This window comes from Centruroides sculpturatus, unplaced genomic scaffold (assembly GCF_000671375.1).
Source record: "Centruroides sculpturatus isolate CEXI.00-Female unplaced genomic scaffold, Cexi_2.0 scaffold496, whole genome shotgun sequence".
In the NCBI taxonomy this organism is placed as follows: Eukaryota; Metazoa; Arthropoda; class Arachnida; order Scorpiones; family Buthidae; genus Centruroides; species Centruroides sculpturatus.
In genome coordinates, this window is record NW_019384642.1 from 315,715 (window position 1) to 333,620 (window position 17,906).

At 31.2% G+C, this 17,906-nt stretch overlaps 1 protein-coding gene across 1 annotated transcript in view; it reads right to left on the minus strand.

Annotated features, from left to right (window-relative positions):
- LOC111626047 (latrophilin Cirl-like) overlaps positions 1–9,626 on the minus strand; it is a 69,069-nt gene extending 59,443 nt beyond the window's left edge. The window contains exon 1 of the mRNA XM_023369326.1: positions 9,374–9,626. The gene's annotated coding sequence lies outside the window, so the exon portion shown is untranslated. The remainder of the gene's footprint in view (positions 1–9,373) is intronic.
- Between the last annotated feature and the right edge of the window lie 8,280 nt (positions 9,627–17,906).

The window sequence follows — 17,906 nt, forward strand, 5'->3', positions numbered from 1 at the left end:
TTTGAGTAACTGAAGCATGTTACGAGACCACAAACGTGAGCTATTTCAATTGAAGCGGTTATAAAAACATGAAAAATACACAGAAGTTCGAAGAATTCTAGCAAATAATGTACATATTTAAGTTATGATTTATCATTTAAGGCATCGAGTTACTTCCTCCTCCTCCTATTTATTTATTTTTTCGTAGGGGATGCGACATTCGGCTTCTATATTTAGAAACTTACTTTCGTCATTTAAACCACGTTAATATCTTTACACATCGAGATGTTTTGATAGTAACGTGTATCGTGGTCGGGTGATACTCCTGACATGTTCGAGGCAGAATTATTGCCAAACGAAGTTCCACTAATGACATCAACATGCTTTGTATAAACATGCAAACAGGCAACCGAGTCGTTCCACCCATCTGTTCTCATTTCCACTTAAACACAACCATCATATTGACATTTAAAACTGTATTCGAGAGCATTTAAAAGTTTAACGTTATAACGGAAACATTTCTGTGAATCTTTAATGGTAATTTTTGTGAAAGCAATTTAGACTGATGGATGGATATAATTAATCTGAGCCGAGATGATTATATAATAGTACTCGAGCATTCGGTAATGAAAACAATGTCCAACTGTACCGTAAATAGAAAAAAAAAACACCTTGTCAGATTATATCTGGCTTGATGAATATGTCACAAAGTATACATTCTATTATAATACATCATCTCTGTAATAATTAGTGAAGTGAAAGCTGTGAAATGTATGTAAATAGATGGCGGATAGGTGGAAAGACGTTCTCTTAACAGATAAATCAAAGGGATTTTTTAAAATTTTATTATAGAAATAAAGCGGGAGATGGTTCTTTTACAAGATAAATTATTTTATGCTAAATGTATACAGCATAAACAATGACACGCGCTCTGTTTTCAAATGCCTCTTATGCTCCTCTTGTAATTATGTAATGACCTTTGACACGATTTTATAAGAGAAACATAAATTTAGTAATTAATTTACTTAGCTTTTTCAATTGTACTTGACATTTTAACTTATAGCAAAGTGTATACCACTTGGGCAATTAATTATCTAGTTTCCTCTAGAGATGATCTCCCATCCTCTCTTTCTAATGCTTCTTAATCGAAACAATAATCACGATTATCTAACAGAAATTATTTTAAAGTAAATTTGATGACTGTAAACTATGATAATGAGCTAAATAAGTTTCTTACAGAAACAATTGCATGCCGAAGATGCGGGATGAAGATATCAAGTACAATATAAATTCCGTTTCAAATGATAAGATATCTTAGAGAAAATCATTTAATAAATCAGCCTGACGATTTTAAAGCTTAAATTGCTAAAAATTTAAATTTGTAAAAGCTTTTAAAGCACCAATTTTACAATAAAATCCACAGCTAAATCTAGAAAATTTCTAAAGTTTAGAACTATTTTAAACTGTTGTAACTGTAGAAGCTTATAAGAATACATTTCACAGAGCATAGAAATTAAATTACTGCAGAAAAATAATTAAAAAATGTCTTTGAAAAGGTCCCTCCTTAGATTAATTAAACGAAAATATTCCCTTATTTTATTGTTATTCGATTCACGGCCATGTGCAGCATTTCGTGCATGATTTATGACACGGTCGGCCATTTTGTTATAGTATCGTAGCAACCGTTTGAAATCTTATTTTGCTTTTCATCGCCATATTTGCACCACAAGCGCCTATCTGAGACATGTTTCGCGTGATCAGTAAGCAGGTGTGAAGTAGTCTCTTTCTAATACAACTTTCATGCAACCAAATTTTTAAAAAAATATATATTATATATATTATTTTTTCTATATTCAAAAATGTAGTTCAATGATTTAATAAATAATAATAATAAAATACTATTTTGTTATAGAAATTTGTATTTTTCTATTTGGGAATTTTATATATTTTTTTCATATATTCTAATTTAAAACTTCAAATAAACAATTTTTCTATAAAATTATTTTGAAAATTTATGCACATTTTAGTTATTTTTATTATAAAAGTAGAGTTTTTTTCCATCTTAAAACCACATTTCAACGTTAAAAAAAAATGTGAATTTGTAACTTAAATTTTCACATTTTAACAAATTTTTCGGTAAAATTCGACTTGAAATTCGGAAAAATAAATAGTTTTTAACTTAAATTTCAACTTAACATACAAATTTCATAATTATTGGGATAAAAAAAAAATACTTTTAAAAGGGAAAAAGTGTTTATCTTATTTAAATAAGCGAATAAATTTAAAATACATACTCAATTTTATAATATTTACATATAAATTTTTACGTTCAAATTTTCTTACATCAGGATGGAGAAGAGTAACAAGTTCCCACGTAAATTGAAGCGATTTCGTACGAGAAAAGGCAGGAAAAGTGCATCATTAAAAAAAGTCAAATATTTATTTATATTTTTAATTACATCCTCCGAAATACAAGGAGTGAAATAAGAATCCTAGCTTTGAGTTTTGAAACAATAGGTAGTTATATAGGCTATTTATTCGGTACAAAGACCACCTTCGAGTAGACTGCTTCACTAAACTCAGACGGAAAGTTGTCACGTCAATCGGTGTTTTGCGTGTCACTAAGACATTTCTCACGTCTCTCTTCTCCACCCCACTTTACTACCCTCCTCGAAAAAGTATCTAATTAAGATTATATGTCCCTTTACAGGAGCGCTTTCCAGAAATAAATTTTTGAAAAAGTCTCTCCTCCTTTTTATATACACACACAAAAATATAGAGCATATCTTTTAGAAGCTTCTCCGAAGAAAAATAAGGTATTTGAAAAATAAAAAAATCCTATTTTTCTGCAGGTTCCGGCCCGAGCAATAACCTCGCAGGAGTAACATCTGCTTCTATAAAACTTTCCAAGGGGAGGGAGGAAAGGAAAAAAAAAATTCCTAGCAGAAGAATGGTTGATATCAATTCAAACCACGACTTTTTTCTTGGAATATTTTCCTGAATAAGGTTCCAAAACGATTTAAAAGTTTGAATTCGAAGCCTTCCGACTCTAAATGGAACGTCCAAACCATATATCTTGACGTAATCATCATTCAGTATTCGTACGAAACTTTAAAAATTGCTTCAACACGCCAGTTTTTATTGTTATGGGTCAAACAAGACTGAGAAGTATACCAATTTTTCTTATATAATGATGCCAAAATTATTCACTTATTTATCTTCATCCTGCTGCTTTTATAAAATAATAAAATAAGAAAAAATTTAAGCAATTTCTGGTCCCATCTAAGAGCTTAGCTGAATAGAAACGATCGAACTTTAATGCAGTAGAAAGGGGAGAAAAGAACGACCAACAAAGGCAATTTTTAAGATTATTAATCAAAAATATGTTATAATTATTAGAGAAAGGAGCATTCTTCGTTTATCAGTAGATAAAATATTTAAAAAATCGTCTTAAACTCATACATTTTAACGTGGTACAAGCGCATTTCTGCATACTAAATGCGGCTTTAAGTCTTATGTAAGTCACGATTTTATCTGTTTCACAAGAGAAAGAATACTTTTATCATTATTTTCAGAAATCCTCCAACCTTTTTTAATTGTTTCCTTTGTGTGATTCTTATCAGAGAATTTAGAAATAATAAATAATAATAATAATAAAATTCGAGCCTGTAATTCTTAACTATCGTTAATTGTTCTTGTTCTATTTTATATTTAAAAAAAAAATAATAAATATATTATTTTCTGTTTATTTTTCTCTTTAAAAATAAGCCTTATCTTGTTCAATGAACGAAGGAGGGCAGATAAGAAAAAAGTGCCATAGGCTAAAACGTGTTGTGTAGCTACTGTAGCACCTGGCTTGGCGGCAGATGCAGGTGTAAGTGAGTAACGCGGTAGGAACGTGATTCAGGACGATAACATGATGATGAAGCTACCTTCAAAATCCTTATTTCGTGTATTGTTATCAGATTATAACGCTAACTTGATTGCAACTTGGAGAATTTTCCAGTTTCTTGCTTAATGAAGTCGCTCTTAACAGTTCTCCACAATAACTTCGATTTCTGGCCGTGCGAATTGAGACCATAATGATAACAGAAAATGCCCAAATTGGAAGTTAGGACCAAATATAACTATCGCTCCGCGCCGTGCCGCGTCGCTTGTAGTCAATCTTCATTGTTATCCAGAAACAATTTGTTTTTAAACGAGAATGGAAGAATGGATCTATTTGTCGCGTCTAAGTATCTTATGTTAATGATATAAATCTGCAAAAAACATGTTTGGCATGTTACCCGGACTCATTCAAAACGTACGGCATGTGTCGCGTCGCTCGGCGCGCCGTTCGCTCCATTAAAAAGATATCATCTTAAATATCAATCATATTTAAATCCTTAATTGAGAATAAGTATTGATGATCACTAAAGATTAATTTATCCTCGTTTTCGGATATAATTTAACAATTTTTACGATATTATACTGGCGCGACGCGACCTCGCGCCGTCGCGTCTGATGCTTCAAGATACAAAAACAAAAACATTTCTAGATCTTCGACTATATTTTAGGCCGGCAACGGTAAAAAAAATGAAGGAAGAAAGTATCGATAATCCCGGTTAATTCAGTTTTCATCATCCTGGATAATCCAGGATAAACAAGAAATAAATTGAAGAAGTATGAAAGAAGGATTCGTTTTATAAACCCGAAAAACGAATGGCAAAAATAATTTTCATTCGATAATATCGAAGCAATTTATCATTTTTACGAAATTATCATCAAGATATTAAAATTTTAATTAATCGAACAAATCAACTTTCCGGATAATTAGAATTATTTAACGAACGATTTTTTCGGGGGGTTTGATATCTTCAATTACGTCATTCCTCGTTCGTTTTAATGCGATCATTTGAAGAAAAATTTGATTTATAATAAAGGAAGAAGAATGAAAAAAGAATAAGAAGAAGAAAAAAAATCGAAGTGCAGCAGCTTTTTTTTTATCTAAGAATTTCTGAAATCTTCAGCCTTATTGTAAGCCATTTACTTCATAACTTTCGCATCTGTCAGATGGAATCAAAATAAAGAAATACGACATCCTAAAGGAGTAAACGTGAAATAAAAGAGGCGAAGACCATCTATCAACATTTCCATTCCTCTAGATTTGTCCCTTTATGTACGTGAGAATATTAATGTTCCTTGTCTACATAACAAGCAGCTTGGTTAGATTTTCCGAACGATTATTTTAAATCCTTCTGTTTGATCGAGCAGTTGAATGAATTTCTTGAAAAATATATATATAAAAAAATTCTTTTATTATTATATATAAAACATTACTTTCCCCTATAAGCAAATTTTCATTGAATAAACGAAATAAATGATGTTTCTTAGCTCCAACAAAAATCTTCGCTTCGTCTCTCTCCCCTCTGACAAACTATTAATTTTATAAATTAAGAAGACTTTTCGCATACGCTGTTGATCCTAGATGCCATTCCTCTCGTTTCTTTTTCATAATGGTAACTCTATAACCTTGTTCGGATGAGTTTTTCCTCTTCTTTTCTTTGAAGTAAATTGGTTAAAAATGATGTTGCGTGTGACAAAAGTGCATTAATGTGTAGGTTACTTGGTTGCACTTTATTCAACCGAACGGGCTTATTTCTCTTTTATTCTCTACTCAATCTTAAGTTGAATGTTATCGGATTTTCGTATATTCTCCTTAGAAGATGAAACAATCAAAGAATAAAGGCATGTACTACTTAATATCAAAGGCGTGTAATTACAATATTAAGCGGCTATTAATAACAGTTTTATTCCTTTACCGACAGTAAAGTTTTAAAATTGAGCTTTAAAGCTGCAAAATCATTTGCTTAGCCATATATATATCCATTATTAAACATTATTTTTTTATAGAGTATACTTTTTGTGTTATGCATCGTCGCGCTAAATCGCGTGGCTTCGGGCATAATCCTCAACCCTTAATATTTTCAATTAAATATATAATTTATACAAAAAAAACGTTCAAATATATATCCAATATTTTATAATTTAAATGTGAAAAAAGATCGCGAAGTGTATGCAGTGTACTGCTTACGCGAGAAGCGACGCAGCAACGCGCCATGCGGCAAGCAACTGACTGAGAATACTAAAAGATGGCCTTCCATTTCCAGAGTAGGAAAAAAATAACAATTTGCTTGCACAATATCACTTCGGAAGAGAAGAGCCTAAAGGGTAAATTCCGTTAAAGACTAGTTCTCGAATCGCGTATAGAAAGCGAAATGGAAAGAGAAGACACAAATATTAATCTGGCATCTCCCATGTGCACGATTCTAGTACCAGAACTGGATTCTTGGGCCTATCAGAAGGTGCAAAAATCCCTGAAGGAAAAGACTACTTCCACATATTATGTGCTCCCAATAGAAAGAGTGGGATATACGAAGTAAGAGAGTTGACAGCAAACTAATCTATCTTGATTTAAATACAGCTTTTTATGTTTCGAACGTTCCTTATTCGTTCGAAAATATTTTCCTCTTTCTCTTAGTTATCCTTCCTTCCTTCCTTTTATTTTAATATTAAAAATCGCAGAATTATCCAAAATTAATCAAGTCTGAATAAATAATCTGTAAATCGCCTTTAGGATTATCGAAAAAATGTTTGCAACGTGCCAAGACTTTAGTTTGAGCACTTCAAACTATATATATAATCTATTTTGGACAATCCACTTATATAGAAATATAAGTAGGATATATTCGTACATATTTTTCTTCTGTCAATTTTTTTTATTATTATTATTTTCTGAAGAATTGTGCTTTTCGATATATTAGATTTTGAATAAACAAAAAGTATAGAAATAATATCCAGTTTGAGAAATAGTTTTTATCGGAGAAATATCCGTTTTATTCAAAAGATTTCTTTACAGTTTTATTTGTAAAACGTTTTAAAAATTAATTTAATTGAATTTTTTTAAAATAATTATCGAGATAGTGTATAAATTTCTAATTTTTTAACGATGGAAATGAGAAAAACTCTAAGAAAAAGATACTTGTATACAAAAAATACAGTAAATAATTTAATTTACAGCATACTTTAGAATGGTATTTTTAATATTAAAAAATGTAGAAAAGTTTAAATGCAAACATTTTAAAATTTATAAAAAAATAACAAAAGGAGCGACAAGATAATCCCATGTATTACTAAACGCAGCATGAAAGAAAACCAAACTCTTTTGAATATGTCAAGATTTCGTCAACTCTGACGAAAGAAAGGAATAAGAAAATAAAAAAGGACAGTCAACAGATGTGATTGTTTTGAATTTTAAATCGTGTTTTTCAAAAAAAAAACCTGGCTGAAATATTCCAACATTCATAGCAAAAGATATTTCTTGAGGGAGAAAAGAATGGTTTGAAAAATACTCTCAAGAGACAACCAAAAGAGACAGAACGCCTGAAATATAAGGCATACAATCTCAGCACAATGGTATACATTGCAATTTCGGGATTGAGATACTGAAGTATATAAGGTCCCAAGCGTGCTTCAAGTCTATTTTGTTGCTAGGAACGATATTTCCCATTAGATTCTGCGCATCTATCACAATTATTCGCTTCCGATATTGGATACGCGTTTAAACTGAAGCATACCTCGCTTAAGGAGGCCTCAGGCAAATTCCTATCAGGTAAAGCTTTGCTTTTTTTCTTTTTTTTTTGTATATTTACTTCAATACGGAGCGCTCACTTTTATCCCATCCGAGTGGGAAAGATCGTCGAGAGCCCTTCTGATAGAAGATTGGACGATGTTTTGTATCTTGCAAATCTCATTTTTGCATTATTTAATAAAATTTCTTCGGATAAATTCTTATAAATGAAGCATCCTTTCAATTACTGTAGTCGGTATCATTAATCAAACATTATCAACATCATAATGCGATTATTCTTTTCAGAAGAGAAGGAAAAACGTAACAACAGTGTTTACACGCCGTATACTTAAATTAGCATGAGCGAAAAAATAAATAAATAAAGATTTTTGAGATCAATGCAATCTGGTCTTGTATCTGTACAGTACAGCATTAATCAATCATCCGTGTGGAGACAACTGTGGCTTCTCTCTCTGCACAAGATTCCATTATCCTTAAGTGCGTACATAGCCTTCATTGAACAAACTTTGTCGGGATAAAAGATATTACACTTTCGAGCCTAATGAGTACAGCTAAATTCCTTTAAAATCACCGCAGAGTTTATAAAGTAAAATGTAATTTTGTAACAATTGTTACGCGTAATGGCGTAAATTACAATATGTCACAATGAGTAGTGAAAGAATTTTCTGCTGAATACGAAAATAGGAAACTGTTCGTTGGATCTAAAACACAACACAAATTATATTTATATTTTATGACAAAACACTATATTTCATGTTTAACATAAGTTTAAAACGTCACACTAGTGGAGTGTTTGTTAATGGCATGTAAACAATAGATGCGAGCTGATAAAGCACTGTATATTTTTATATTTAACATAATTAAAATACAGTACTACACTCACAGCTTGACATTTACTAATTTTATGTGTTTTTTTTTTATCATGAAAAAACAACAGCATTTAAATTCAAAAACCGTTGCGTCATAACGGAACATAAACACTAGTTTGTATGACGAATTCTCTTTATGTTTTTATTACAAACTGTTTTGTATTTATATTACCGTTATAAATTATACATTCTAAAACGACCAAAAAACTTAATAAATTTATATATTTTAGAATATAATTTTTAAACTTTTTTTTCATGGAAAAATTTAACTGAATATACAATCTTTATATATATTTCCACGTTTAGAAAAAAGGAGGAAGAAACAGCAGTTTGACTAGAGTACATAAATTCCTCTATGTTTCCCCAAGGATCAAAATATAACCATTTACTGAAGAATGAAAAAAAAAGAAGGGGGAAATAAAAAAAATGGTCTACCTTTCGGTAAAAGATCAATAAAACACGAAAGAGTATGCAAATTGTTGTATCTTTGGCGGAACGACCAGAAAGTAGTAGAGCACGTTTCTTATGTTACTAGATAGCATTCTGCAAGGGCACAAAACCGATTTAGTTTTATCGAACAAGAACAATTTTAAAAATCGTCGTTTGAACTTTAAAAAAAAAGGAAGAAAAATGCTGAAGGTAAGAATAGAGAATATAAGATCTTACAAAGCTATGCGCTTATCAAAAAATTAAGTCTTAGTTGCTCCATAGAAAAACAAGAGGACAATGTTATAAATAAATATATTTATATATATATAAAAGAGATAACACGCGAACCGAACATCAAAACCCGAAAAACAGAATCAATCAACGATAACAATGACCTATGAAATATGTAATATCATAAAAGATTCATTTAATAATATAGAATTTTACGGTATTATAAAGTACTTACCCCGCTACTTAAGCCGTTCTACGAGTATGAGTGGTATACAACGTCGCGAAACACAATGTCCACTATACCATTATGATTTCCTTAAATAGGTTGCTGATAGGTCGATCCTTTCCTCGATACGAAATAAGAATGTTTAAATGTTGAGGAAGGTTTTTTGTTACGTGCACAACACTAAACGATCGCTGCCATGACGGATTGAGGAAACGCAAGCTTACTCTATCGAGTCACTTCAACGACTGAACGGGAAACGTCGCGCGGTAGACCTTCTCTTCTATCCTCGATTCTGATTGGCTACAAGTGAACAATACTTGCGCCTCGCCGTCATGTCCGAAATTTCGATTTATTATTTTTTTTTTTTCTGACGGCTTTATCGCTCGATTATTAATTAGAACTGTAATTTTCTAATTTAAACTTTTTTCCTTTAGTTATATATGTAAATTTACGTTTTACATCACTTAAAATTGTATTTTAACTACTAGATAAACATTTGTCCCCCTAGCGGCGAGATGATATCGTAAAAATAAGAGAATAATTGCGTAATTAAGATAACAGTTATTATTTTCCCTTTTTAAAATTATACGATGCGTATTATACGTGTTATTCGCATAAGTTGCAAATATAAATATNACCACATTTCAACGTTAAAAAAAAATGTGAATTTGTAACTTAAATTTTCACATTTTAACAAATTTTTCGGTAAAATTCGACTTGAAATTCGGAAAAATAAATAGTTTTTAACTTAAATTTCAACTTAACATACAAATTTCATAATTATTGGGATAAAAAAAAAATACTTTTAAAAGGGAAAAAGTGTTTATCTTATTTAAATAAGCGAATAAATTTAAAATACATACTCAATTTTATAATATTTACATATAAATTTTTACGTTCAAATTTTCTTACATCAGGATGGAGAAGAGTAACAAGTTCCCACGTAAATTGAAGCGATTTCGTACGAGAAAAGGCAGGAAAAGTGCATCATTAAAAAAAGTCAAATATTTATTTATATTTTTAATTACATCCTCCGAAATACAAGGAGTGAAATAAGAATCCTAGCTTTGAGTTTTGAAACAATAGGTAGTTATATAGGCTATTTATTCGGTACAAAGACCACCTTCGAGTAGACTGCTTCACTAAACTCAGACGGAAAGTTGTCACGTCAATCGGTGTTTTGCGTGTCACTAAGACATTTCTCACGTCTCTCTTCTCCACCCCACTTTACTACCCTCCTCGAAAAAGTATCTAATTAAGATTATATGTCCCTTTACAGGAGCGCTTTCCAGAAATAAATTTTTGAAAAAGTCTCTCCTCCTTTTTATATACACACACAAAAATATAGAGCATATCTTTTAGAAGCTTCTCCGAAGAAAAATAAGGTATTTGAAAAATAAAAAAATCCTATTTTTCTGCAGGTTCCGGCCCGAGCAATAACCTCGCAGGAGTAACATCTGCTTCTATAAAACTTTCCAAGGGGAGGGAGGAAAGGAAAAAAAAAAAATTCCTAGCAGAAGAATGGTTGATATCAATTCAAACCACGACTTTTTTCTTGGAATATTTTCCTGAATAAGGTTCCAAAACGATTTAAAAGTTTGAATTCGAAGCCTTCCGACTCTAAATGGAACGTCCAAACCATATATCTTGACGTAATCATCATTCAGTATTCGTACGAAACTTTAAAAATTGCTTCAACACGCCAGTTTTTATTGTTATGGGTCAAACAAGACTGAGAAGTATACCAATTTTTCTTATATAATGATGCCAAAATTATTCACTTATTTATCTTCATCCTGCTGCTTTTATAAAATAATAAAATAAGAAAAAATTTAAGCAATTTCTGGTCCCATCTAAGAGCTTAGCTGAATAGAAACGATCGAACTTTAATGCAGTAGAAAGGGGAGAAAAGAACGACCAACAAAGGCAATTTTTAAGATTATTAATCAAAAATATGTTATAATTATTAGAGAAAGGAGCATTCTTCGTTTATCAGTAGATAAAATATTTAAAAAATCGTCTTAAACTCATACATTTTAACGTGGTACAAGCGCATTTCTGCATACTAAATGCGGCTTTAAGTCTTATGTAAGTCACGATTTTATCTGTTTCACAAGAGAAAGAATACTTTTATCATTATTTTCAGAAATCCTCCAACCTTTTTTAATTGTTTCCTTTGTGTGATTCTTATCAGAGAATTTAGAAATAATAAATAATAATAATAATAAAATTCGAGCCTGTAATTCTTAACTATCGTTAATTGTTCTTGTTCTATTTTATATTTAAAAAAAAAATAATAAATATATTATTTTCTGTTTATTTTTCTCTTTAAAAATAAGCCTTATCTTGTTCAATGAACGAAGGAGGGCAGATAAGAAAAAAGTGCCATAGGCTAAAACGTGTTGTGTAGCTACTGTAGCACCTGGCTTGGCGGCAGATGCAGGTGTAAGTGAGTAACGCGGTAGGAACGTGATTCAGGACGATAACATGATGATGAAGCTACCTTCAAAATCCTTATTTCGTGTATTGTTATCAGATTATAACGCTAACTTGATTGCAACTTGGAGAATTTTCCAGTTTCTTGCTTAATGAAGTCGCTCTTAACAGTTCTCCACAATAACTTCGATTTCTGGCCGTGCGAATTGAGACCATAATGATGACAGAAAATGCCCAAATTGGAAGTTAGGACCAAATATAACTATCGCTCCGCGCCGTGCCGCGTCGCTTGTAGTCAATCTTCATTGTTATCCAGAAACAATTTGTTTTTAAACGAGAATGGAAGAATGGATCTATTTGTCGCGTCTAAGTATCTTATGTTAATGATATAAATCTGCAAAAAACATGTTTGGCATGTTACCCGGACTCATTCAAAACGTACGGCATGTGTCGCGTCGCTCGGCGCGCCGTTCGCTCCATTAAAAAGATATCATCTTAAATATCAATCATATTTAAATCCTTAATTGAGAATAAGTATTGATGATCACTAAAGATTAATTTATCCTCGTTTTCGGATATAATTTAACAATTTTTACGATATTATACTGGCGCGACGCGACCTCGCGCCGTCGCGTCTGATGCTTCAAGATACAAAAACAAAAACATTTCTAGATCTTCGACTATATTTTAGGCCGGCAACGGTAAAAAAAATGAAGGAAGAAAGTATCGATAATCCCGGTTAATTCAGTTTTCATCATCCTGGATAATCCAGGATAAACAAGAAATAAATTGAAGAAGTATGAAAGAAGGATTCGTTTTATAAACCCGAAAAACGAATGGCAAAAATAATTTTCATTCGATAATATCGAAGCAATTTATCATTTTTACGAAATTATCATCAAGATATTAAAATTTTAATTAATCGAACAAATCAACTTTCCGGATAATTAGAATTATTTAACGAACGATTTTTTCGGGGGGTTTGATATCTTCAATTACGTCATTCCTCGTTCGTTTTAATGCGATCATTTGAAGAAAAATTTGATTTATAATAAAGGAAGAAGAATGAAAAAAGAATAAGAAGAAGAAAAAAAATCGAAGTGCAGCAGCTTTTTTTTTATCTAAGAATTTCTGAAATCTTCAGCCTTATTGTAAGCCATTTACTTCATAACTTTCGCATCTGTCAGATGGAATCAAAATAAAGAAATACGACATCCTAAAGGAGTAAACGTGAAATAAAAGAGGCGAAGACCATCTATCAACATTTCCATTCCTCTAGATTTGTCCCTTTATGTACGTGAGAATATTAATGTTCCTTGTCTACATAACAAGCAGCTTGGTTAGATTTTCCGAACGATTATTTTAAATCCTTCTGTTTGATCGAGCAGTTGAATGAATTTCTTGAAAAATATATATATAAAAAAATTCTTTTATTATTATATATAAAACATTACTTTCCCCTATAAGCAAATTTTCATTGAATAAACGAAATAAATGATGTTTCTTAGCTCCAACAAAAATCTTCGCTTCGTCTCTCTCCCCTCTGACAAACTATTAATTTTATAAATTAAGAAGACTTTTCGCATACGCTGTTGATCCTAGATGCCATTCCTCTCGTTTCTTTTTCATAATGGTAACTCTATAACCTTGTTCGGATGAGTTTTTCCTCTTCTTTTCTTTGAAGTAAATTGGTTAAAAATGATGTTGCGTGTGACAAAAGTGCATTAATGTGTAGGTTACTTGGTTGCACTTTATTCAACCGAACGGGCTTATTTCTCTTTTATTCTCTACTCAATCTTAAGTTGAATGTTATCGGATTTTCGTATATTCTCCTTAGAAGATGAAACAATCAAAGAATAAAGGCATGTACTACTTAATATCAAAGGCGTGTAATTACAATATTAAGCGGCTATTAATAACAGTTTTATTCCTTTACCGACAGTAAAGTTTTAAAATTGAGCTTTAAAGCTGCAAAATCATTTGCTTAGCCATATATATATCCATTATTAAACATTATTTTTTTATAGAGTATACTTTTTGTGTTATGCATCGTCGCGCTAAATCGCGTGGCTTCGGGCATAATCCTCAACCCTTAATATTTTCAATTAAATATATAATTTATACAAAAAAAACGTTCAAATATATATCCAATATTTTATAATTTAAATGTGAAAAAAGATCGCGAAGTGTATGCAGTGTACTGCTTACGCGAGAAGCGACGCAGCAACGCGCCATGCGGCAAGCAACTGACTGAGAATACTAAAAGATGGCCTTCCATTTCCAGAGTAGGAAAAAAATAACAATTTGCTTGCACAATATCACTTCGGAAGAGAAGAGCCTAAAGGGTAAATTCCGTTAAAGACTAGTTCTCGAATCGCGTATAGAAAGCGAAATGGAAAGAGAAGACACAAATATTAATCTGGCATCTCCCATGTGCACGATTCTAGTACCAGAACTGGATTCTTGGGCCTATCAGAAGGTGCAAAAATCCCTGAAGGAAAAGACTACTTCCACATATTATGTGCTCCCAATAGAAAGAGTGGGATATACGAAGTAAGAGAGTTGACAGCAAACTAATCTATCTTGATTTAAATACAGCTTTTTATGTTTCGAACGTTCCTTATTCGTTCGAAAATATTTTCCTCTTTCTCTTAGTTATCCTTCCTTCCTTCCTTTTATTTTAATATTAAAAATCGCAGAATTATCCAAAATTAATCAAGTCTGAATAAATAATCTGTAAATCGCCTTTAGGATTATCGAAAAAATGTTTGCAACGTGCCAAGACTTTAGTTTGAGCACTTCAAACTATATATATAATCTATTTTGGACAATCCACTTATATAGAAATATAAGTAGGATATATTCGTACATATTTTTCTTCTGTCAATTTTTTTTATTATTATTATTTTCTGAAGAATTGTGCTTTTCGATATATTAGATTTTGAATAAACAAAAAGTATAGAAATAATATCCAGTTTGAGAAATAGAACCGCATTTATTTTGGAATTGTTGTTTTTATCGGAGAAATATCCGTTTTATTCAAAAGATTTCTTTACAGTTTTATTTGTAAAACGTTTTAAAAATTAATTTAATTGAATTTTTTTAAAATAATTATCGAGATAGTGTATAAATTTCTAAGTTTTTAACGATGGAAATGAGAAAAACTCTAAGAAAAAGATACTTGTATACAAAAAATACAGTAAATAATTTAATTTACAGCATACTTTAGAATGGTATTTTTAATATTAAAAAATGTAGAAAAGTTTAAATGCAAACATTTTAAAATTTATAAAAAAATAACAAAAGGAGCGACAAGATAATCCCATGTATTACTAAACGCAGCATGAAAGAAAACCAAACTCTTTTGAATATGTCAAGATTTCGTCAACTCTGACGAAAGAAAGGAATAAGAAAATAAAAAAGGACAGTCAACAGATGTGATTGTTTTGAATTTTAAATCGTGTTTTTCAAAAAAAAAAACCTGGCTGAAATATTCCAACATTCATAGCAAAAGATATTTCTTGAGGGAGAAAAGAATGGTTTGAAAAATACTCTCAAGAGACAACCAAAAGAGACAGAACGCCTGAAATATAAGGCATACAATCTCAGCACAATGGTATACATTGCAATTTCGGGATTGAGATACTGAAGTATATAAGGTCCCAAGCGTGCTTCAAGTCTATTTTGTTGCTAGGAACGATATTTCCCATTAGATTCTGCGCATCTATCACAATTATTCGCTTCCGATATTGGATACGCGTTTAAACTGAAGCATACCTCGCTTAAGGAGGCCTCAGGCAAATTCCTATCAGGTAAAGCTTTGCTTTTTTTCTTTTTTTTTTGTATATTTACTTCAATACGGAGCGCTCACTTTTATCCCATCCGAGTGGGAAAGATCGTCGAGAGCCCTTCTGATAGAAGATTGGACGATGTTTTGTATCTTGCAAATCTCATTTTTGCATTATTTAATAAAATTTCTTCGGATAAATTCTTATAAATGAAGCATCCTTTCAATTACTGTAGTCGGTATCATTAATCAAACATTATCAACATCATAATGCGATTATTCTTTTCAGAAGAGAAGGAAAAACGTAACAACAGTGTTTACACGCCGTATACTTAAATTAGCATGAGCGAAAAAATAAATAAATAAAGATTTTTGAGATCAATGCAATCTGGTCTTGTATCTGTACAGTACAGCATTAATCAATCATCCGTGTGGAGACAACTGTGGCTTCTCTCTCTGCACAAGATTCCATTATCCTTAAGTGCGTACATAGCCTTCATTGAACAAACTTTGTCGGGATAAAAGATATTACACTTTCGAGCCTAATGAGTACAGCTAAATTCCTTTAAAATCACCGCAGAGTTTATAAAGTAAAATGTAATTTTGTAACAATTGTTACGCGTAATGGCGTAAATTACAATATGTCACAATGAGTAGTGAAAGAATTTTCTGCTGAATACGAAAACTGTTCGTTGGATCTAAAACACAACACAAATTATATTTATATTTTATGACAAAACACTATATTTCATGTTTAACATAAGTTTAAAACGTCACACTAGTGGAGTGTTTGTTAATGGCATGTAAACAATAGATGCGAGCTGATAAAGCACTGTATATTTTTATATTTAACATAATTAAAATACAGTACTACACTCACAGCTTGACATTTACTAATTTTATGTGTTTTTTTTTTATCATGAAAAAACAACAGCATTTAAATTCAAAAACCGTTGCGTCATACCGGAACATAAACACTAGTTTGTATGACGAATTCTCTTTATGTTTTTATTACAAACTGTTTTGTATTTATATTACCGTTATAAATTATACATTCTAAAACGACCAAAAAACTTAATAAATTTATATATTTTAGAATATAATTTTTAAACTTTTTTTTCATGGAAAAATTTAACTGAATATACAATCTTTATATATATTTCCACGTTTAGAAAAAAGGAGGAAGAAACAGCAGTTTGACTAGAGTACATAAATTCCTCTATGTTTCCCCAAGGATCAAAATATAACCATTTACTGAAGAATGAAAAAAAAGAAGGGAGAAATAAAAAAAATGGTCTACCTTTCGGTAAAAGATCAATAAAACACGAAAGAGTATGCAAATTGTTGTATCTTTGGCGGAACGACCAGAAAGTAGTAGAGCACGTTTCTTATGTTACTAGATAGCATTCTGCAAGGGCACAAAACCGATTTAGTTTTATCGAACAAGAACAATTTTAAAAATCGTCGTTTGAACTTTAAAAAAAAGCAAGAAAAATGCTGAAGGTAAGAATAGAGAATATAAGATCTTACAAAGCTATGCGCTTATCAAAAAATTAAGTCTTAGTTGCTCCATAGAAAAACAAGAGGACAATGTTATAAATAAATATATTTATATATATATAAAAGAGATAACACGCGAACCGAACATCAAAACCCGAAAAACAGAATCAATCAACGATAACAATGACCTATGAAATATGTAATATCATAAAAGATTCATTTAATAATATAGAATTTTACGGTATTATAAAGTACTTACCCCGCTACTTAAGCCGTTCTACGAGTATGAGTGGTATACAACGTCGCGAAACACAATGTCCACTATACCATTATGATTTCCTTAAATAGGTTGCTGATAGGTCGATCCTTTCCTCGATACGAAATAAGAATGTTTAAATGTTGAGGAAGGTTTTTTGTTACGTGCACAACACTAAACGATCGCTGCCATGACGGATTGAGGAAACGCAAGCTTACTCTATCGAGTCACTTCAACGACTGAACGGGAAACGTCGCGCGGTAGACCTTCTCTTCTATCCTCGATTCTGATTGGCTACAAGTGAACAATACTTGCGCCTCGCCGTCATGTCCGAAATTTCGATTTATTATTTTTTTTTTTCTGACGGCTTTATCGCTCGATTATTAATTAGAACTGTAATTTTCTAATTTAAACTTTTTTCCTTTAGTTATATATGTAAATTTACGTTTTACATCACTTAAAATTGTATTTTAACTACTAGATAAACATTTGTCCCCCTAGCGGCGAGATGATATCGTAAAAATAAGAGAATAATTGCGTAATTAAGATAACAGTTATTATTT